Genomic DNA, 22,626 nt, shown 5'->3' on the forward strand with positions numbered 1-22,626 from the left:
TCCCATAGACACTCCTAAACCTTGTGGACGGCCTTCCCAGAAGAGTTGAAGCTGTTATAGCTGCAGAGGGCGGAGCCAACTCAATATGGAACCCTACGGACTAAGACTGGGATGCCATTAAAGTTCATGTGTGTGTAAAGGCCGGCGTCCCAATACTTTTGGTATTATGGTGTATCTCAGATACAAAATCACTGCACCAGTTCTGGGCCCCAGGGGGCTGTTTAATATTAAAAGGAAGACATAATGCAGAGATTTGTCCGGGGGGCACCGGGGGGCAAATTAAGTGAAATGTGTGCTGGAAGAGCAGAGCTGAATGAACCGGAGATAATTATTAATTATTGATTGGAAGAGTCAAGGAGAATCCTTAAAGGATTTGAAGGTTATCTATCTATCTATCTATCTATCTATCTATCTATCTATCTATCTATCTATCTATCTATCTATCTATCTATCTATCTATCTATCTATCTATCTATCTATCTGTCTATCCATCCATCCATCCATCCATCCATCCATCCATCCATCCATCCATCCATCCATCTATCCATCTATCTATCTATCTATCTATCTATCTATCTATCTATCTATCTATCTATCTATCTATCTATCTATCTATCTATCTATCTATCTATCTATCTATCTATCTATCCTGGTGATATGATGAGCACAGAAGCGGATCCAGAGGAAGTTTTCAGTAAAACATCTTTCAGAAAGGTCAGCAGATCCTCACATATAGGCAGCTGAAGTTCTGTGCCAATCTCATCTTTTCCTTAAAACGTCAAGCTTGACCCCACCTCACCCACCTGTCAGAGCATTCTGATTGGTCTGCCATTACATTGAAGGACCAATAACAGGTGGGGGTAGCTGAATGAAGATCAACATTCGCTAGCTCAATTGACATTGCTCCATTTTTTTTTTACAATAATTAAATGGTTAAAACTGTAAGAAAAAAAGAAAACTGTAGGAAGAAAAGACACATGGGTTCTATATATATATATATATATATATGTATATACGCATTCATGTTACCCATATTATGCAATAGCTTACAGTACCGGTCTCCAAACTGTGGCCCAGGGGCCAGATATGGCCCATTTCATGCTTTTATTTTCCCTCGGGACACTATTTTCATTCACTGATACCAACAATGGGACATAACTCCCCCCCACTGACACCACTGTTGTAGACTACAGAACCTTGCCATTTTTACTCAGCATACACAACAGTGATGAACGGATACTTTTTCCTGATTCCATGTATTATATATTGACGTTATAACACTGTGTCACTTCTATGTTGTTACATTGTAAAGATTCAGAGGCAACACGTGACAATGTAACACTTTGTCCTCACTTGTATTGCATTTGCACAAGTCAAAGGCTTCTTTCACACGGAGCGGACTGCATTGCGATCCGCTCCGGCACTTTTTTTTTTTACAGAGCGGATAACACTTGTGTCATCCACTCCGTATATCCGCATATCATCCCATCCGGATGACACCGCTGACATCCGATTTTGCGTCCGTTCCATTTTTTAAACGGAAGAAAAATAGGGTTCTGTTCCTTTCCAAAAAACGGAACAGAACTGAAAGGACGAAAATCGGATGTCATCCGCAGTCCCATTGACTTACATTATGTCCGTATATCACCCGCAAACGGATGGGATGATATACAAACATACGGAACGCCCGTGTGAAAGGGGCCTAACATTCAGTATCTCACAAAAGTAAGTACACCCCTCCAATTTCTGTAAATATTTTATTCTATCTTTTCATGTGACAACACTGAAGAAATGAGACTTTGCTACAATGTAAAGTAGTGAGTGTACAGCTTGTATAACAGTGTAAATTTACTGTCCCCTCAAAATAACTCAACACACAGCCATTAATGTCTAAACCGCTGGCAACAAAAGTCAGTACACCCCTAAGTGAAAATTTCCAAATTGGCCCCAATTACCCCCCCCCCCCGGTGTCATGTGACTCATTGGTGTTTCAAGGTCTCAGGTGTGAATGGGGGGCAGGTGTGTTAAATTTGGTGTTATTGCTCTCACTCTCTCATACTGGTCACTGGAAGTACAACATGGCTCCTCATGGCTAAGAACTCTCTGACAATCTAAAGAAAAGAATTGTTGCTCTACATAAAGATGGCCTAGGCTATAAGAAGATTGCCAGGACCCTGAAACTGAGCTGCAGCACGGTGGCCAAGACCATACAGCGGTTTACAAGGACAGGTTCCATTCAGAACAGGCCTCACCATGGTCGATCAGAGAAGTTGAGTGCACGTGCTCAGCGTCATATCCAGAGATTGTCTTTGGGAAATAGACGTATGAGTGCTGCCAGCATTGCTGCAGAGGTTGAAGGGGTGGGGGAGGGGTCAGCCTGTCAGTGCTCAGACCATACGCCGCACACTGCATCAAATTGGTCTGCATGACTGTTGTCCCAGAAGGAAGCCTCTTCTAAAGATGATGCACAAGAAAGCCCGCAAACAGTTTGCTGTAGACAAGCAGACTAAGGACATGGATTACTGGAACCATCTCCTGTGCTCTGATGAGAAGATAAACTTATTTGGTGTCAGATGGTGTCAGGCGTGTGTGGGGGCAACCAGGTGAGGAGTACAAAGACAAGTGTGTCTTCCTACAGTCAAGCATGGTGGTGGGGGTGTCATGGTCTGGGGCTGCATGAGTGCTGCCGGCACTGGGGAGCTACAGTTCATTGAGGGAACCATGAATGCCAACATGTACTGTGACATACTGAAGCAGAGCATAATTCCCTCCCTTCAGAGACTGGGGGGCAGGGCAGTATTCCAACATAACGACCCCAAACACCTCCAAGATGACCACTGCCTTGCTAAGGAAGCTGAGGGTAAAGATGATGGACTGGCCAAGCATGTCTCCAGACCTAAACCCTATTGAGCATCTGTGGGGCATCCTCAAACAGAAGGTGGAGGAGCGCAAGGTCTCTAACATCCACCAGCTCTGTGATGTCATCATGGAGGAGGGGAAGAGGACTCCAGTGGTAACCTGTGAAGCTCTGGTGAACTCCATGCCCAAGAGGGTTAAGGCAGTGCTGGAAAATAATGGTGGCCACACAAAATATTGACACTTTGGGCCCAATTTGGACATTGTCACTTAGGGGTGTACTCACTTTTGTTGCCAGCGGTTTAAACCTTAATGGCTGTGTGTTGAGTTATTTTGAGGGGACAGTAAATTTACACTGTTATACAAGCTGTACACTCACTACTTTACATTGTAGCAAAGTCTCATTTCTTCAGTGTTGTCACATGAAAAGATGTGAGGGGTGTACTTACTTTTGTGAGATACTGTATATAAAAAAAAAGTTAAAATAAAACCTCTATTATCCATTTTTTATATTGTAAGTTGACAGAACAGGGATGTGGCTCGTCACATGACTTTCATCCATGACGCTTGTTGCAGATTGGGGGCCATTGCCCCCCCCCCCCCCCGTGTCTCCCATGCAGCTCGCGCCTTCCTGCATGCAATCCTATCAATAGCTCCTCTCATTCTTCAGTAATATTTTCCCTTGTATAACTGCAGGCCTCAATAAATCATTCCTCCTGTACAATATATCACAGAATGTAAATGAATTCTCTCCAATCACAGGCCGTCATTATTTCCCGCCCGTCCTCCCAGCGCAGCAATTCTTTCTTCATTATCGCTCGGTGGAGGAGCGGGCGCTGGCGACAATGGCTTATCCCGTGTGATGGTCAGTAATGACGATGAAATGACATTGCCTCCTCGCTGCGGTGCGCTTCACCTTCAAACTCGCCGCTCCGGCTGTACGGATTAGGGTAACGACCTGTCTGTTAATTAAAACCGCGGCCATCTATCTCTGTCCTCCATTCATTTGTCCCCAGGATATGGCTGCTGCCTGTCATTCACTCCTTTTCTTATTTCATTATATTTATTAGAAGAAATTCCCTTCAGCCAGTCAGGAATATCGATCCCGAGCAGCATCCCGGTGAACAGGCACCATTAACTCCTTGGCGGCTGCTGGAAATGCCAAATTTTAATGGATTTTGGGCCAAGTGGAAGGCCGGATGGGCCTAATAGTGCTGGAATGCACTCTGAACTAATTAAAGATGGACGCTCGTTAGGATAAAACTTTTCTATAGTTTTTAATGACGAGGTGTTGAAATGAAAGTTCCTCCACTGCAATTCTGCTGCCTTTTGTAAAACCCTTTAGCACAGGGGAAATGCTAGATGCCCATGCAACCCCCTGACACCAATGATGGGGCACTATTCCTCCCACTGACACCAATGATGGGGCAGTATTCCTCCCACTGACACCAATGATGGGGCACTATTCCTCCCACTGATACCAAGGATGGGGCACTATTCCTCCCACTGACACCAATGATGGGGCACTATTCCTCCCACTGACACCAATGATGGGACACTATTCCTCCCACTGACACCAATGATGGGGCACTATTCCTCCCACTGACACCAATGATGGGACACTATTCCTCCCACTGACACCAATGATGGGGCAGTATTCCTCCCACTGACACCAAGGATGGGGCAGTATTCCTCCCACTGACACCAATGATGGGGCACTATTCCTCCCACTGACACCAATGATGGGGCACTATTCCTCCCACTGACACCAATGATGGGGCAGTATTCCTCCCACTGACACCAATGATGGGGCACTATTCCTCCCACTGACACCAATGATGGGGCACTATTCCTCCCACTGATACCAATGATGGGGCACTATTCCTCCCACTGACACCAATGATGGGGCACCATTCCTCCCACTGATACCAATGATGGGGCACCATTCCTCCCACTGACACCAATAATGGGGTACTATTCCTCCCACTGACACCAATGTTAGTGGAACTGTTACTCCCCCTAGTACAAATCATGGGGCATTGTTTACTCCCTCTGACACCAGGACATTTTCAACTCCCACTGGCCACGGTAAACTGGCCCTTTGTTTAGAAAGTTTGGAGACCCCCTGGTCTAAATTGTGGAGGAGTGGAGACTGAGAATATTCCAACCCCGCCTGCAGCAGAATGATGATATCATCTCTGTCTAGGCAATGCGCTGACTGGAGCTCAGGGATGGAATTTACATGATAAAAGGTGGAAGGGTGTTGATAAACGATCCAGGTGCCGTATATTGTGACATGTCAGGATTATATTCATGTAGATTTTTATTATTGAATGGAAAATAGTAAAAATAAAGCTGAAAATACGCAGTGATGGAGAATACACCAAATCTGTCCATGGAGAGGAATTCACTGACAATATGAAGCACAATCCATGCGGCAGAATGCCTGCACTGTACACCGGTCAGAGGGCGCCATGTAAAGTAGTGTAGGAGGCGCTTTATGTTGTATAATACACAGAAATGTTCAGCTTCAGAATGACAATAATGGATGCAGAAATATCTAACATTCTTCTTCTTCCAGATACTTTGTATGGAAGTTCCTCCGCTGCAATTCTGCTGCCTTTTGTAAGACTCTTCAGCACAAGGGAAGTGCTGAATGCCCATGCACCCCCCTGATATCAATGATGGGGCACTATTACTTCCACTGACACCAATGATGGTGCGCTATTCCTCCCACTGACACCAATGATGGGGCACTATTCCTTCCACTGATACCAATGATGGGGAACTATTCCTCCCACTGACACCAGTGATGGGGTACTATTCCTCCCACTGACACCAATGATGGGGCACTATTCCTCTCACTGATACCAATGATGGGGCACTATTCCTCCCACTGACACCAATGATGGTACACTATTCCTCCCACTGACACCAATGATGGGGCACTATTCCTCCCACTGAAACCAATGATGGGACACTATTCCTCCCACTGACACCAATGATGGGACACTATTCCTCCCACTGACACCAATGATGGAACACTATTCCTCCCACTGACACAAATGATGGGGCACTATTCCCCCCACTGACACCAATGATGGGGCACTATTCCTCCCACTGACACCAATGATGTGGCACTATTCCTTCCACTGACACCAATGATGTGGCACTATTCCTCCCACTGACACCAATGATGGGGCACTATTCCTCCCACTGACACCAATCATGGGGCACTATTCCTCCCACTGACACCAATGATGGGGCACTATTTCTACCAGTGGCGGGTTGTCAATAGGGGGTGCAGGTGCGCCCCCCCCAAAGCTAGTCATCACCATTAAAAAAAAAGTGTTCCCTTAAGTGTGTGCAGGGCGCCGGACACACTACTGTCTATGGAAAGCGAAGGTGTTTTGTCAGCATGTGATTGGGTCCGGGGAAGCTTATTGGCTGCCTTTAGAGTTATCCTCGGAGCGCAGAGCGATGCGCCCTGTGATTGGTCCAGGACATCCGACGTAGTAGGGCGGTGCCATGTCTTCTTCCCGCTGTGGAACCCGAACGTAGAGCCTGCCTGAGCCTCACCGCATGCAGACATCGCTCTACCGGATCTCTGCAGTGCACTGTGCTACTTGACTTGTGGAAACTCTACGGCTACAGACAGCTTTGATAGTCCGATGGAGCCCTCAGCCCATCATCCCAGGCCCCAGTCGGTCCCAGACTTGTTGGACTCTGTTGCTGCTGAAACAGAAAAGGTGAGTGGAAGCAACCTCCCCATCACCAGCTTGCCTCAGGGAAAGGATCATGTAATGGGCAGGCTAGAAGGGCTTAAATAAGCAGGTGACTTTTTTTTTGGGGGGGGGGGGGGGGGCATCTAAGTAAGAAGAACTAGGCTGAAATCCATCCATCCATCCATGCTAGTTTATCTTGTGTGCTTGCATTGGGCAATTTTTGTACTAATGGGGAATATCTGAGAATATATTGCATGGGGCAATTCCTGTACTAATAGGTAATCTATGAATATATAGCATGGGGCAATTCCTGAACTAATAGGTAATATATGAATAGATTGCATGGGGCAATTCCTGTACTAATAGGTAATCTATGAATATATAGCATGGGGCAATTCCTGTACTAATAGGTAATATATGAATATATAGCATGGGGCAATTCCTGTACTAATAGGTAATATATGAATATATTGCATGGGGCAATTCCTGTACTAATAGGTAATCTATGAATATATAGCATGGGGCAATTCCTGTACTAATAGGTAATATATGAATATATTGCATGGGGCAATTCCAGTACTAATAGGTAATCTATGAATATATAGCATGGGGCAATTCCTGTACTAATAGGTAATCTATGAATATATAGCATGGGGCAATTCCTGTACTAATAGGTAATCTATGAATATATAGCATGGGGCAATTCCTGTACTAATAGGTAATATATGAATATATTGCATGGGGCAATTCCAGTACTAATAGGTAATCTATGAATATATAGCAGGGGGCAATTCCTGTACTAATAGGTAATATATGAATATATAGCATGGGGCAATTCCTGTACTAATAGGTAATATATGAATATATAGCAGGGGGCAATTCCTGTACTAATAGGTAATATATGAATATATAGCATGGGGCAATTCCTGTACTAATAGGTAATATATGAATATAATATGTGCCAATTTGTGTCGGTCTATCACACAAAATCCCAATAAAATACATTTGCGTTTTTAGTTGTAACATGAGAAAATGTGGATTATTTCAATAATAATAGGAAATGTGGATACAAAGTAGATAAAATTAATCTTTTATTAAATTCAATCTAAAAGTTATTTCTGGTTGAAATAGTGCTGACATGGCAGCTTACAATCACAATTGTAGACAGAAGGTGCAGTTAAAAAATGCATACATTTAGATACAGTATAGAACACAGACAGAAAAAAGAAAAAAACTTTTTAAATTTGGCAAGGGTAACACTCCAAATATTAAAAAAGAATAGCGCGCAAATGCAAAAGAAATTACTACCAAATCTGAAGACAATCCATAAATAAAAATGGGGGTTTGGTCCCACCATATGGCCATATCGTGCTCAATCCCCCTACTGCGTCAAAGTACCCCATTATCAGTGGGTCCTACACTATCCATGAAAAAGAGATGAATCCAGCCTTTCTAACCCTTGGAGATAATACTCCTTGCTGGGAGAGATGTGCAAATGCACTACAGGGGACTCCTCCTATATCCACTTGATGGTGGACACTGATTGAGTACAGGTGTGTGTGGGGGGGTCTTTTGGTTCATAGCTGCAGCAGCTTTAGAAATACATGGGTATGCTCCCCCAAAATTTTTTGCCTGTTTATTATGTATTCGGTCTGACCAGACTATCGAGGTTGAGCAACCCTCCCCACCCCCCCCCCCCCACACACACCTGTACTCAATCAGTGTCCACCATCAAGTGGATATAGGAGGAGTCCCCTGTAGTGCATTTGCACATCCTTCCCAGCAAGGAGTATTACCTCCAAGGGTTAGAAAGGCTGGATTCATCTCTTTTTCATGGATAGTGTAGGACCCACTGATAATGGGGTACTTTGACGCAGTAGGGGGATTGAGCACGATATGGCCATATGGTGGGACCAAACCCCCATTTTTATTTATGGATTGTCTTCAGATTTGGTAGTAATTTCTTTTGCATTTGCACGCTATTCTTTTTTAATATACATGTCTTTTGGTTCATAGCTGCAGCAGCTTTAGAAATACATGGGTATGCTCCCCTAAACACTCCAAATAGCCCCTACGCGTTTCGACCATAGACCTTCTTCTGTGGGTATGTTCATCCGGAGTTATTAGACCATATCTGTATATAGAATGAAACAGAGTTCCTGCATATAAGCTGCTGAATCTCCTTTTATTAAAGCTGAGTTCATGCCTTTTAAAAAATAAAAATAAAATAAAGATCCCCCCCATGGTCACATCCCATATAATATATTCCGGCATATGTAGTAAATTCATTATTTTTGGTTAGATAGTCGTGCAAATTACTCACTGTTATCTCCTTAGTAAGCGTGGCCCCATCTTGAGTGTGGGCATCTGAAGCCCACTCGTAGCTTCTTCCAGGATACCCGACGTCCCAGTCTCACACATGCGCATTGCGTACAAAGTGTGGCACACTCATATTGCGGAGGCTGCCCATTGACTCCTAAAATTTGTGACACTTTAATGCCAGAAACCAATGGGCAGCCAGATATGACGTGCCCTGGGCCGCTGATACCACCAGTCCTCCTGTAGAGGCACAAAGGGAGGCCCCAACAGCACGGAGAATCGATGCGGTCGGGCAGAGGGGCAATTACAGAAGCTTTATGGTGAAGCTGATTTCATTTTCCAGCAGGACTTGGCACCGCCCACACTGCCAAAACTACCAATACCTGGTCACATGATCATGGGATCACTGTGCTTGATTGGCCAGCAAACTGGCCTGACCTAAACCCCATAGAGAATCTGTGGGGTATTGTCAAGAAGAAGATGAGAGACACCAGACCCAACGATGCAGAGGAGCTGAAGGCCACTATCTAAGCAACCTGGGCTTCCATAACACCTCAGCAGTGCCACAGGCTTATCACCTCCATGCCACGCCTCTATGCCACGCCCCCATGCCACGCCCCCTGCCACACATCCATGCCACGCCGCATTGATGCAGTAATTCATGCAAAAGGAGCCCCGACCAAGCAGGGCCGCTGATAAATGGGGACCACCAGTCCTCCTGTAGGGGGCCCAGGCGCACAGGGGGGCCCCAAGAGGTAAGGTCGGGCGGAGCGGCAATTACAGAAGGAAGCCCTGAGCAGCTCTCTGCAGCAGCTGAAAGACAGTTTCTCCCCCTCCTGCCAGCTTTCAGCTGCTGCAGGGAGAGACACAGACACAGGGTATCGTTCCTGTATATGCTTCTCCAACACCGATCCCCCTCCCTGTTCTGCCTGCTTCTGATCCCCCCCCGTGTGACCCCCTTACACAGTGCCCCCACCAGGCTTCCCTGACCTGTAAAAAAAAACGAATTGTAAAAAAAAAAAAAAAATAATAATTAAACATTGTAATGAACAATTAAAAAAAAAATTGTAAACATTTTTAACATTTATAAAAATATATATATATATATATATATATATATATATATATATATATATACTGTGTATATATATATATATATATATATATATATATATATATATATATATATATATATATATATATATTTATATATTTTTTTTTTAAATTAGAGAGGGTTAATTCACACGGGTTTTCTGCTATGTTTGTGTCCACTAATAATGATTTTAGTGTATTTTTAGTGAAAATATTGTCTTGATATATTCTAGGCAGGCTGTGCGGGGCCCCGAGATTTGTAACAGCAGCCCTGGACATGCCTGCGGAAGCGCACCTGTGTAATGGCCAAAAAAGGTAATAAGCTCTGAAAAAAAAATAAAACAATCTATGGTTCATGGCAATGTGATCAGCAAGACAGCAAAACGGGTGGAGAATTTAAAAAATCTGGTGGAACTCTGCTTTAATGTCCAAGATCGTAAGGAAATGTCTAATTTAGTAAGTGGAACCGCTTCGGTGAAGATGCTCTCAAAAGCACCCCAAAATGAGGAAAGCGTCTTCAGAGGGATCCAGATATGTAAAATGTAGTTGTTTTGGTGCCTCCTGGCGGGTGATCTGGGCTCGCCCAATGCACAGAAGTGGCACTTGGTCTTCCCCAGAGCTCCTGGTGGTGGGGATGGGTCTGAAACCCTGGTGGTCCCCAGTTTTAATTTTGCTGCAAACTGGCACCAGGATTACCCCACTAAGGGGTTGCTGGAACAGAAGGGCTATGTGTGTGGAGGCTGTTCACAATGCAGTAGACAAAAGAGTAGTCTGGTCCAGGCAGAGGTCATGGCAGACAAGAGAGTAGTTGGGTCAATCCTGGTCGGTAAGTATTATAGTATTATAGTATTATAGTAGTGCTGTTGGCAATGAGACTCACCACCAACCACTTCAAAGGCTGAAGCCTAAATTCTCTTCTGGTCAATGGACACACCCAGAATCATTACTGGGAACCAGTACCATTGAATTTCCTTGGCAGGCCTTCTGAGTGTACCATTGGAAGCCATGCCAGGAATTCTGAGTGTACCATTGGAAGCCATGCCAGGAATTCTGAGAGTACCATTGGAAGCCATGCCAGGAATTCTGAGAGTACCATTGGAAGCCATACCAGGAATTCTGAGAGTACCATTGGAAGTCCTGAAAGGAATTCTGAGAGTACCATTGGAAGTCCTGCCAGGAATTCTGAGAGTACCATTGGAAGTCCTGGCAGGGATTCTGAGAGTACCATTGGAAGTCCTGGCAGGAATTCTGAGAGTACCATTGGAAGTCCTGGCAGGAATTCTGAGAGTACCATTGGAAGTCCTGCCAGGAATTCTGAGAGTACCATTGGAAGTCCTGGCAGGAATTCTGAGAGTACCATTGGAAGTCCGGCAGGAATTCTGAGAGTACCATTGGAAGTCCTGGCAGGGATTCTGAGAGTACCATTGGAAGTCCTGGCAGGGATTCTGAAAGTACCATTGGAAGTTCTGGCAGGAATTCTAAGAGTACCATTGGAAGTCCTGGCAGGGATTCTGAAAGTACCATTGGAAGTCCTGGCAGGGATTCTGAGAGTACCATTGGAAGCCATGCCAGGAATTCTGAGAGTACCATTGGAAGTCCTGCCAGGAATTCTGAGAGTACCATTGGAAGTCCTGCCAGGAATTCTGAGAGTACCATTGGAAGTCCTGAAAGGAATTCTGAGAGTATCATTGGAAGTCCGGCAGTAATTCTGAGAGTATGATTGGAAGCCCTGCCAGGAATTCTGAGAGTACCATTGGAAGCCCTGGCAGGAATTCAGACTACATTAACAGTAGTAATGGCACCTCACCAACAGTAATAAAGTTCAGAAATTTATTTTAGTGGATGAATAACAATATAAAAGAGGCAACGCGTTTCGACTTCCTGCTATGCTACCTGCTGAAAATATCATTTTATTTGAGATCTACATAAACAGTTCTAAAGTCCAGACATTGCTAAATTCCCATTATCCATGCCCTCATGACGGGGAATTGCGTGATCCCTGAAACGCGTTGCCTCTTCTATATTATTAATCATTTCCTTTTTTGACACCCCCTTAAGTGTTGAATGCTAAAAAAAATCTGGCAGGGGCTGCAGCATGGAAATGGAGGAAAAGGTTAGAGACACGAGCCGCAGGATAGGAGAGTTCCTCTATTGCAAGATGTTTGATCATTGGATCTTTTTTTTTTCAGCCTGGCAGAGTCACTTTAACCAAAGAAAAGTGAGTGCGGGGTCAGAAATTGTGGTCGCGCTCTTTAGAGTAAAGCATTTTTATAGAGATTGAAAAGGGAAGATTGGATGGAGATGGCGGGGTCATTGTCTCTGCAATAAATCGAGTTTCCTTTATTGACTGATGGATCGCTGGGAGGAAGTTTGCATGCTGCTTAAAATTTGATGAATACAAATAAGAGGCCGGCTAGAAAGCTCCATCCTCAGAGTGAGAGATTCATTAATATTCGGCGTACCCGGAGCAATGACAGGACCTGTAATTATGTCAGAGACAGAGGGAGCCGAGCGCCATCCAGGAATTCACAGATTGAAATGAGACTGCGGGAATTTCCAGGGCGCTATCTAGGAAAGTGACAGGTGTGAAGAATGGACCTCCTGGGTGTGATCACTGGAAGAGAACAACGGAAGGTGAATTAATGAGGCCCCATGGAAGCAGAGCCGGGACAACCGGGACAAGGTCATGCAGCACCCAGGACAAGGATGCCAAATTGCGCCCCCCCCTCCTTCCCTTAGGGTTAGGGTCAAGGCGCCCCCCCCCCCAATCCCTGCAATAAACCATTGCGCCCAGGGCAACCGTCCCTCCTGCCCACCCCTTGTCCCGGCCCTGGGAAGAGGGAATCATGGGTCTTCTGTAGTAGAGGTCCCCCTGTGACTTTAAATGGACCTGACTTGTTTTTGAGGGTTCCAAGTTTCAGGGCTGTCGCCTTCATCCATCTTGGCCATTCATCACTGGCCTGGTCACAGCACCTTTGGAGAGAGCCCATGATTGTTTTGGGTCAGTGGTGGAACATACACCTCTATGAGCATCCTGCAATAAAGCTACAGTATCTCACAAAAGTAAGTACACTCCTCACATTTTATTCTATCTTTTCATGTGACAACACTGAAGAAATGAGACTTTGCTACAATGTAAAGTAGTGAGTGTACAGCTTGTATAACAGTGTAAATTTACTGTCCCCTCAAAATAACTCAACACACAGCCATAAATGTCTAAACCACTGGCAACAAAAGTCAGTACACCCCTAAGTGACGATCTCCAAATTGGGCCCAATTAGCCATTTTCCCTCCCCCGGTGTCATGTGACTCGTTAGTGTTACAAGGTCTCAGGTGTGAATGGGGAACAGGTGTGTTAAATTTGGTGTTATCGCTCTCACTCTCTCATACTGGTCACTGGAAGTTCAACATGGCTCCTCATGGCAAAGAACTCTCGGAGGATCTGAAAAAAAGGATTGTTACTCTACATAAAGATGGCCTAGGCTATAAGAAGATTGCCAAGACCCTGAAACTGAGCTGCAGCACGGTGGTCAAGACCATACAGCGGTTTAACAGGACAGGTTCCACTCAGAACAGGCCTCACCATGGTCCACCAAAGAAGTTGAGTGCCGTGCTCTGCATCATATCCAGAGGTTGTCTTTGGAAATAGACGTATGAGTGCTGCCAGCATTGCTGCAGAGGTTGAAGGGGTGGGGGAGGGGTCAGCCTGTCAGTGCTCAGACCATACGCCGCACACTGCATCTAATTGGTCTGCATGGCTGTCATCCCAGAAGGAAGCCTCTTCTAAAGATGATGGACAAGAAAGCCCACAGTTTGCTGAAGACAAGCAGACTAAGGACATGGATTACTGGAACCGTCTCCTGTGGTCTGATGAGACCAAGATAAACTTATTTGGTGTCAGATGGTGTCAGGCGTGTGTGGTGGCAACCAAGTGAGGAGTACAAAGACAAGTGTGTCTTCCTACAGTCAGGCATGGTGGAGGGAGTGTCATGGTCTGGGGCTGCATGAGTGCTGCCGGCACTGGGGAGCTACAGATCATTGAGGGAACCATGAATGCCAACATGTACTGTGACCAGTGTTGGGGTAGTTACTCAAAAAATGTAACTAGTTACTTCTGTAAATTGTAACGAGATTACTTTACTAGTTACTGCATTTGAAAAGTAACTTCACTACTTATTACTTTACTTTCCTCTTTCTTAATTGACCGTGTAGAAGAAGATACATGACACTCTTTCTGCATAGAGTTTATTGTATAAACACAGGCTTTGGGAAACATGAGAACAAAACCTGAAAAAACAGAATAAAACATAAAGTGTGACAAAAAGTCATAAACTTCATCCCTCTCTATTCTTCCAAATAACCATTGTATCGCACGGCTTGGGTAACGCAGGAAAGCGCGTTCCTATAGCCTAGTAAAGTAGTGTAGTTACCAATATTAGTATTGTAACTAGTTACTTTACTTAGTTAGCAAAAAAAGTAATGTAGTTTCTGTAATTAATTACTTTGTAACTAGTTACCCCTAACACTGACTGTGACATACTGAAGCAGAGCATGATCCCCTCCCTTCAGAGACTGGGGGGCAGGGCAGTATTCCAACATAACGACCCCAAACCCCTCCAAGATGACCACTGCCTTGCTAAAGAAGCTGAGGGTAAAGGTGATGGACTGGCCAAGCGTCTCCAGACCTAAACCCTATTGAGCATCTGTGGGGGATCCTCAAACAGAAGGTGGAGGAGGGGAAGGTCTCCAACATCCACCAGCTCTGTGATGTCATCATGGGGGAGGGGAAGAGGACTCCAGTGACAACCTGTAAAGCTCTGGTGAACTCCATGCCCAAGAGGGTTAAGGCAGTGCTGGAAAATAATGGTGGCCACACAAAATATTGACACTTTGGGCCCAATTTGGAGATTGTCACTTAGGGGTGTACTCACTTTTGTTTCCAGCGGTTTAGACATTAATGGCTGTGTGTTGAGTTATTTTGAGGGGACAGTAAATTGACACTGTTATACAAGCTGTACACTCACTACTTTACATTGTAGCAAAGTCTCATTTCTTCAGTGTTGTCACATGGGAGGGGTGTACTTACTTTTGTGAGATACTGTATATGAGCAGCGAAACGCGTAAATGCATTTGACCACATGGTACACTGATCAGTCATCGCGGTCATATGACGTCCACCCGGAAACGATAAAAGTCCCGCTTTGGTCGTCAAATTGGGGGCGGGAACTGGATGAAAAAATAAAAGCTGTAAGCACCCCTGTCAGTGTTAAATGGTTCGTCTCATCGCTGTAATGGCTACATTTGCAGGACAGCTCGTTCTTTGGAAAAACAACAGACTTACTGGTCAGATCATTAGATGAAAATAAAGGAAAAAGAAAACTATTGCAGCCACCACATACAATGATTGCTAAGCTGCAATATAAGATATATTTGCTTTTAGGTGTAATACCGCTTTAACCACTTGCTGAGCGCCCCACGCAGATTTACTGTGGCAGGGCGGCTCGGCTACGCATAATCATGTAGATCTACGTGATTGTGTGCACGTGGTTTTGGCGGTGCGCGCCACCGGAGTCGCACGCTCGCTGTGATTATTCACAGCGGGAGTCAGACAGCAGGAGGAGCGGGCTCGATCGCCGCCAGCCTCCTGCGATCTTCGGCAAAACTGACAGGAGAGCCGTCTGGTTTGTAAACAATGTAAGACGGCTCTCCTGTCAGAGAGGCAGCGAAAGATCTAAGCTGATCGATCTCTCTCTGCCTCTGTTCAATCCATCCCCCACACAGTTAGTAAGCACATCTAGGGAACACATTTAACCCCTTGGTCACCCCCAGTGTTAACCCCTTCCCTGCCAGTGTAATTTATACAGTAACAGTGCATAGTATTTAGCACTGATCACTGTATTAATGCCACTGATCCCCAAAAGTGTTACTTAGTGTCAGATTTGTCTGCCGCAATGTCGCAGTCCCGATAAAAATCGCTGATCGCTGACATTACTAATAAAAAATAAATAAAAAGTCCATAAATCTATCCCGTAATTTGTAAACGCTATAAATTTTGCGCAAACCAATTAAAATACGCTTTTTGGGATTTTTTTTTTTTTACCAAAAATATATAGCAGAATACAAATTGGCCTAAACGGATAAAAAAATTCGATTTTACATTTTTTTTTATTGGGAATGTTTTATAGCAGAAAGTAGAAAATGTTGGTGTTTTTTTTTTCAAAATTTACGCTCTTTTTTTGTTTGTTGCGCAAAAACGAAAAACCGCAGAGGTGATCAAATACCACCAAAAGAAAGCTCTATTTGTGGGAAAAAAAGGACATTAATTGTATTAGGGTAGGGCATCGTACGACCGCGCAATTGTTCATTAAAGCAATGCAGTGCCAAATCGCAAAAAATGGCCTGGGCATTAAGGGGGGTAAATCCTTCCGGAGCTGAAGTGATTATTTAATAAAGAACATAAAAAAAAATTAAAACAGTTTGTTTAAGCGCCGGATCACACTGCAGCGACGCTACTTCGCACCGCGACCTCCGAGGTTGCGGTGCGAGCAGCGCGTCGCGACCTCGGAGCGGCCGCCATGGACTTCATAACATTGAAGTCTATGGCGGTCGCCTCCAGGTCGCCCCAAAGAAGCTCCGGACCCTTTTTCTAGGTCGGAGCGACTTGTGTCGCTCCTATTAGAACGGGTCCGCAGCTTCTCTATGGGAGGCGACCTGCGGCGACCTGTGAGGCGACCAGGTCGCCCTAGTGTGAACCGGCACTAAAAAAAAAAAAAAAGCAAAAAGCTGTTTCTGATACGCAGTGCTGCAGAAGGCTAAACATCGCTCAGTTAGGGGGTTTGCATCTATTTTTAAAATAATAGAATAATATTGCAACCGATCGGCAAATAAAGCGGCGCCGAGGGACAGGCGCGCTTTTAAAAAATATCTTCTGGCTAAAAACTGAGCCGCTTCCTCGCTTTTCTAAAAGCGACAATTTTACTTAAAATTGCAAAACAGTAAGCAGACGCGACCGCGCCAGTCTAAAAAAAAGCTTTTCGAAAAATAAAAAAAGAATTGTGCAATTTCCAAAAAAATAAATAAATAAATAAATAAATAAATAAAACAATTGGTTGTCTTTTATTTTTTAATAAACGGTCCTCATTGTGAAGTATGAAGATTTTCGGGAAGCCGGGGACGACTGACAAGCAGCAGATCATAGAAAACATCGTCTGCGAGATTTAAAGCGAGGAAGCGGCACAGATATCTATTATTCAGCGCAAGGCCGCGAGAGACGTCCCCGCGCAGCAGGAGGCCGCAACGCGCGGGAGGGAGGCTTCACAGGCGTGGGGAGCCTGCAGAAAAAAAAAAACAAAACAGCTGGCTGCTGGGGGAACTACAAGTCGCAGCTTGCCCGTGTTGGCATCTGCAGCGGCGTTTGCTGCGGAATACTGACTGCAGGAAGAGGAGAAGATAAAATCGGAATGTCATGAATTGTAGAGGATTAAATAAAAAAAAATAAAATAACATAAAAAAAAAAAAAGCAGCTGAACAGACATGGCTGTCATTTCACGTTATATAACCGCTGAGCGGATGAAAGCGACACCAGCGAGGTGATGTAATTAACAAACAAGCCGCAGATGTAGCCGAGTGCGTTCTGCGCTCTCTTTGTGCCGTGCCGGTTGTGTTTTATCTCCGGCTCGCCGAGATTTGATGCCTTTTTTTTTATTTTTTTTCTTCTTCGTAAAATGCAAATGGAATCAGTGAACCGCTAAACGCTTTCTAGGAAACTCCGCATCTGGGCTGGAATCGGCAAATTCATCCAGCTGTCTTTAACATTGACATATTATATACTGACAGATTCAACAGGCTTCTCACAGTGCAGCTGATAAAGCCTGCAGGATCTGGTTGCATGACTTTTCCCTAGTAAGACTGTAGGGGGCGACACTTGGAATCAGTGATCAGGTGACCGCCGCCATTTGCCTAAATCCAGTTGGATTTAGTAGGCTTGTTCACGTTCAAAAAAATTATATAAATTTGCCCCGAACATCGCTAATCAGGCCCTGAGAATTACACCTAATTCGGATGACGGGATTGACCAAATTTGGTCTATGATGTCACCCAGGATTTCCGGCGATGAGTTTAAATTAGGGCAGCTGGAAACCTGTCATTTACCAATGTAATCCACGCCAACCATGATGACTCCTCGCCACGCTGCACTCCCACCACTGAATGACAGATCCCCGGCTGCGGTAATGTAATCAGACAGCCAGGAATCCCAGGTGATAATGACTAAATTTGGCCAATGACATCATCAGGGAAAAAATGTCAATGAGTGCAGCCAGGAATCTGTCATTTAGTGATGTAATCCATGTCAATCACCTCGTCCAATGATGTAAATCCAGCGTCAATCATGATGACTCCTCACCAATGCTGCGCTCCCACCACTAAATGACAGATCCCCGGCTGAGGTAATGTAATCAGACAGCCAGGAATCCCAGGTGATGTCAATGACCAAATTTTAACCAATGACGTCATCAGGGATTTCCAGGAATAAATTTCAATGAGTGCAGCCAGGAATCTGTCATTTAGTGATGTAATCCATGTCAATCACGTCATACAATGATGTAAATCCAGCATCAATCATGGTGACTCATCACCCACGTTGCACTCCCACCACTAAATGACCGATCCCCGACTACAGTAATGTAACCAGGCAGCCAGGAATCCCAGGGGATGCCATTAATGAATTTTGGCCAATGACATCACATGGGATTCCCATGACAAAATTAAATTAGCTCAGCTGGGAATCTGTCATTTAGCAATGTAATCAACCTCAATCATGGCATCCAATGATATAAATCCAGCTTCAATTGCAATTTCTTGTCACCCATGCCACACTCCCACCGTTAAATGACAGATCCCAGACTACAGTAATGTAACCAGGCAGCCAGGAATCTTAGGTGATGTCATTGTGATGACCAAATATGGGCAATGTAAATCCAGCATTAACCATGATGACTCCTCGCCCACGCTGCACTCCCACCACTGAATGACAGATCCCCGGCTGCGGTAATGTAAACAGACAGCCAGGAATCCCAGGTGATAATGACTAAATTTGGCCAATGACGTCATCAGGGAAAAAAATGTAATTGAGTGCAGCCAGGAATCTGTAATTTAGTGATGTCATCCATGTCAATCACGTCGTCCAATGATGTAAATCCAGCGTCAATCATGATGACTTCTCGCCAATGCTGCACTCCCACCACTAAATGACAGATCCCCGGCTGAGGTAATGTAAACAGACAGCCAGGAATCCCAGGTGATCTCAATGACCAAATGTGGCCAATGATGTCATCAGGGATTCCTAGAAATAAATTTCAATGAGTGCAGCCAGGAATCTGTCATTTAGTGATGTAATCCATGTCAATCACTTCGTCCAATGATGTAAATCCAGCGTCAATCATTATGACTTGTTGCCTATGCTGCACTCCCACAGCTAAATGACCGATCCCAGTTGCAGATATGTAATCAGGCAGCCAGGAATCGCAGGTGATGTCACTGATGAAATCTGGCCAATGACGTTGACCAGGTTTCCCGTCATAAAATGAAATTACCACAGCTGGGAATCTGTCATTTAGTGATGTAATCCACCTCAATTATGGCATCCATTACAGTGGCGGCCGGTGTGTTGAGGGCGCAGGGGCCCCCCATCCATGCGTCCGGCCCCCTAATCTGGTGGGGGCGCCGGACGCATGGAGCTGAATGTTTTTTTTTTAAATCACCTGATTAGAGCCAGAGGCTCTAATAGGGTGATGCAAAGGGTGGAGCTGGGGCACAGAGCAGTGCGCCCCGAGCCCACCCATTGTGTGACAATAGCGAATGAAAATTTGCTATTGTCACACCGATCCTCCTCCTGGCCAATCAGGAAGCGCGTCCGATACACGCTTCCTGATTGGCCCATGCCATTGGCCGAGGAGGAGGCGGGAGCGGGAGGACCCGAGGAGACGCGCCGCCAGGACTGAGGAGAATCCACGCCGGGGGACTGAGGAGAAGCCACCCGCCACCGCTGCACTAAATAATGGGGCACGCACGCTGATCTCTGCATTGGGGGAATGTATGCTAGTCACTGCATTGAAGGGGGCATGTATGCTGGTCTCTGCATTGGGGGAATGTATGCTGGGCACTGCATTGAAGGGGGCATGTATGCTGGTCTCTGCATTGGGGGAATGTATGCTGGGCACTGCATTGAAGGGGGCACGCACGCTGATCTCTGCATTGAAGGGGGCATGTACGCTGGTCACTGCATTGAAGGGGGCATGTACGCTGGTCTTTGCATTGAAGGGGGCATGTACGCTGGTCTCTGCATTGAAGGGGGCATGTACGCTGGTCTCTGCATTGAAGGGGGCATGTACGCTGGTCTCTGCATTGAAGGGGGCATGTACACTGGTCACTGCATTGAAAGGGGGCATGCTGGTCTCTCTGCATTGAAAGGGGGCACGCTGGTCTCTCTGCATTAAAAGGGGGCATGCTGGTCTCTCTGCATTGAAAGGGGGCACGCTGGTCTCTCTGCATTAAAAGGGGGCATGCTGGTCTCTCTGCATTGAAAGGGGGCACGCTGGTCTCTTTGAATTGAAAGGGGGCACGCTGGTCTCTGTGCATTGAAAGGGGGCACGCTGGTCTCTGTGCATTGAAAGGGGGCACGCTGGTCTCTCTGCATTGAAAGGGGGCACGCTGGTCTCTCTGCATTGAAAGGGGGCATGCTGGTCTCTCTGCATTGAAAGGGGGCACACTATACCTTGATTACTGAAGGCCCCTTTCACACTTTTGCAACCTCAAAGTCACGCAATTTTTTACAGCGTTTTCGTCGCAAAGCAATGCCTATTACATTTTTCTGTTTGCGCCCCCCCCCCCCCCCCAAAAAAATTTTGAGCACCAGCCGCCACTGTCATCCAGTTATGTAAATCTAGCTTCAATCACCATTTCTTGTCAACCATTCCGCACTCCCACTGCTAAATGACAGATTCCTTACAGTTATGTAATCAGGCAGCCAGGAATCCCAGGTGATGTCATTGACCAGTTCTGTCCAATGATGTCAGCAGGGATTTCCAGAAATAAATTTAATTTAGCATTGCCAGGAATCTCTCAAAAAATGCTGCAATCCACATCAATCGCGGCAATGAAAATTCACCCTTTATCAAGATGACACGTCCCACATGCCACACCCCTGCCGCTAAATGAAAGATCTCAGCTGCAGGAATGTAAAGAGACAGCCAGCAATCCCAGGTGATGTCATTGGGCCAAAGCAATTATTTTTATCTCAGCCCTTAAGAAGGACCCTTGTAGTCCCCAAAACACATCGGCTGTTTCTGTTGAGTTCTTCAATTATTCTTGACATTCCCCAGCTGAGTGGATCTTTCTTCCCTTATCCCCTCTATATGATTCTACAGGGACTACCCATAGGGTCCTTAGGACTAGAGGAATGCCTACAAACCTCCACAAATTATGTATCACACATCAAAGCACTCCTAGCAGTCCTGCCCTACTTACCTTCACCGCAACACTGTACATGCACTAGGCAGCAAAGGGTTTGTGGACACCTGACCTTCACCCCCATATGAGTTGGACATCCAATTTCATATGGAGTTGCCCCTCCATGGCCATTAATATGGAGTTGCCCCCCCCCCCCGTTTCCATTAATATAGAGTTGCCCTCTTTGTGGTCAGGTACTGATGTTTGATGAGAAGTCCGGGCTCTCACATTGGGCACCAGAAAAATAGAAAAACAACAGCAAAAAAGACCTGGCTCACAATCCTTGTTTAAATTCATCCCAAAGGTGTTCAGTAGGGTTAAAGTTGGGGCTCTGTGGAGGACGCTCGAGTTGGGCACCCAATACTAAAACCATGGCCATTAATATAGTGTTGTCCCATCCTCCTTTGTGGCTATAACATTCTCCACTCTTCTGGGAAGACTTTCCACAAAATTTTGGAGGGTGTCTGGAAATTTGTGCCCATTTGTGAGGTCAGGTACTGATGTTGGGTGATAAGACCTGGTTTACAATCAGCGTTCCGATTCATCCCAAAGGCGTTCAGTAGGGATGAGGTCAGGGCTCTGTACAGGACACTCCAGTTCCTCCACACCAAACTGGTCAAACCATGTCTTTATGGAGATGCCCTCCTCTATCCATGGCCATTAATATAGAGTTGTCCCCATTGTGACTATACCATCCTCCACTCTTCTTGGAAGACTTTCCATAAGATTTTGAAGGATGTCTGTGGGAATTTGTTCCCATGGGTGAGGTTTGGTACTAATGTTGGAAAAGAAGACTTGGCACATATGTTGGGCCTCACATTGGGCACTGAAAATAAGGACCTGGCTCACAATCAACATTTCAATTCATCCCAAAGGTGTTCAGTAGGGTTAAAGTTGGGGCTCTGTGGAGGACGCTCGAGTTGGGCACCCCATTCTAAAACCATGGCCATTAATATAGTGTTGTCCCGTCCCCCTTTGTGGCTATAACATTCTCCACTCTTCTGGGAAGACTTTCCACAAAATTTTGGAGGGTGTCTGTTGAAATTTGTGCCCATTTGTGAGGTCAGGTACTGATGTTGGGTGATAAGACCTGGTCTACAATCAGCGTTCCAATTCATCCCAAAGG

This window comes from Pelophylax lessonae (genome assembly GCF_965119305.1).
Source record: "Pelophylax lessonae genome assembly, chromosome: 8".
NCBI lineage: Eukaryota > Metazoa > Chordata > Amphibia > Anura > Ranidae > Pelophylax > Pelophylax lessonae.